At 33.1% G+C, this 2,377-nt stretch overlaps 1 pseudogene; it reads left to right on the top strand.

Annotated features, from left to right (window-relative positions):
- The first annotated feature begins 893 nt into the window (after nt 1-893).
- LOC145031765 (RING-H2 finger protein ATL8 pseudogene) lies at nt 894-1,826 on the top strand (annotated as a pseudogene).
- Nucleotides 1,827-2,377: the final 551 nt, after the last annotated feature.

Here is a 2,377-nt window from a genome sequence, read left to right as displayed (position 1 = left end):
AGGCATAAGAGAAGCAGGAGCAAAAAGATAGAGAGCTAATGACACAACAATTATCAATTCTTCGAACTAAGGAGGGTTTGGCGCCTCAAGATCTAGCAGCGCTACCAACCATGAATAATCAAATATGGAAGAAGTATTTGGATTAATTATGATTTTAGAAGTAATTTGAATGATATTTTAGTTATGATTTTAGGTTTAAAATTATACATTTTTTTAATTGTAATCGTAATTTTAGATTTTAAATGTTATGTTTTTTTTAAATTATATTTTATAAAAAATATATTCATGTTAGCTTTTAAATATTATGTTTTTTTTAATTTAGATTTTAAATATTATGTTTTTTTTTTAAGTTTTCGATTTTAAATACTATGTTTTTTTAATTGTAATCGTAATTTTAGATTTTAAATATTATGTCTTTTTTTTTTTAAGTTTTATATTTGATAAAAATATATTTCGGACTTGTTATAACACGATTTGCTTATGTGTCATGTGAGATATTACAACTTGATGTTCCGTGTTGTTGTTGACATCCAATGTTGTCAAAATATGTAAACCAAATACGTACTAAATATCTAAACAGCTGTAAAAATATGAATTTATATATGTAAAAAAGGTCCATTGAAATTATAGAAGTAAAATGCTTTCGAGAACCAAATATTTAACATAATTTACTTTTTTTTTTTTCTTAAGTTCTTTCAAAATATGTAAACCAAACACGTACTAAAAATCTAAACAGCTGTAAAAATATAAATTTATATGTGGAAAAAAGGTCCATAAAAATTAAAAATTGTAGAAATAAAATGCTTTCGATAACCATATATTTAACATAATTTATTTACTTACTTATTACATATTTTTAAAATAGCAACCAAACCTCCAAAACAGCTCATTTGATGACATTAATATCTAAAGAAAAAGAAAGTGTTGTTGTAGGTGAGAAACACCGGATACAATCCTTTGTCAGTCACAAAGCTACATATACTCAATACTTCCATCTTCGTCTTCCCAAAAAATCTATCCACTTCCTTTTCTTTCCTTTCTTGTGAGCAAATTATGACTCGTTCCAACAGATTCCTGTCTTCAATCGCTAACTCATCTTCATCTTTCGATCCGACGGTGGCGGAACCGCCGGAGGCAGTCGCTGTTGAGTCCGATTTCGTTGTCATCCTCGCCGCCCTCCTCTGCGCTCTGATTTGTGTTCTAGGCCTTTTCGCAGTAGCTCGCTGCGCTTGGCTCCGTCGTGGATCCACCTCCAACGCCGACAGGAATACTAGCCAGCAGACTCCGAAAAAAGGAATTAAGAAGAAAATAGTTGATGCGCTCCCGAAGTTCGTTTACGATGGCAGAAACGATCTGAAGTTATCCTCCGGAGATTGTGCTATCTGTTTGGCGGAGTACACCGATGGAGACGAGATCCGTGTTCTACCACACTGTGGACATGGATTTCATGTCGGATGTATTGATATGTGGCTCACTTCGCATTCCTCATGTCCGTCCTGCAGACAGATCCTGGTGATCACGAGGTGCGGGAAGTGTGGCGAGCTTCCGACGGTTTCCGGCGGACAGATTTCGTCGTCGTCGGAACATAAAGGTAGGCAACATGATACAAGCTCTTGTTCAAGTGATTATTTACCATGACAATTTCAAAAAACTTGGAGTAATCTTTGTGTATTAATTAGCTCAAATCGTCCGAAGCTCCGCCTCCGTGATAACCAGTTTAACGGCGGATGGTTGTGATATTTGAGGCTTTGTATTGTAGCTATAAAGAGTTTGAACAGTTTGTATCAGAAGTTAGAAATAGTTAATTTTACGCTTTCTCTTTTTCATCTTGTTCTAGTTGTTTTCAAATTTGTATTCTGTTAAGCAATTCAAAATTCCTTTGAATTGTTATTCAGGGTTTAGAATCTGAGATTAAAAGAAAAATTCAAATTTCAAAATATTTTGGTATAAAGATTTTGTGAACAGTTTTGGTTTTAAGTTTTAACGATTTCAAGCGGGAATGATGTCATGTCAACGATGTTATTCTCCACGTATTTGATTGTGGTTTGAGAGTAACAACAAGAATGGTTACTTTTTTCAATTTAACTTTTGTTTTTGTTGTGACTCTAAAAGAAACACACATGTTAATAACGAATCTTGAACATACAATTATTGATACCATTATGATGAGATTAAAATCAAAGATGATAGTTTAAATTTACTTTTTGTGATGATCGATTGGTCTAAACCAACACCTAACATATTCTGTCGATCTCCAACATCTTACGCTATTAATTCTTGTTCATTAATATTCTTAATGTGAACTCTTATATCAACAACACAACAGAGTGCGATGTATGACTTTGAATTCGTATGGTCCTTCATTAGAGTGGCGTGG

Source organism: Lactuca saligna, chromosome 2 (genome assembly GCF_052625555.1).
Source record: "Lactuca saligna cultivar CGN05327 chromosome 2, ASM5262555v1, whole genome shotgun sequence".
In the NCBI taxonomy this organism is placed as follows: domain Eukaryota; kingdom Viridiplantae; phylum Streptophyta; class Magnoliopsida; order Asterales; family Asteraceae; genus Lactuca; species Lactuca saligna.
The sequence above is the reverse complement of the archived record's forward strand: the minus strand, read 5'-3'. Positions and strand labels throughout refer to the sequence as shown.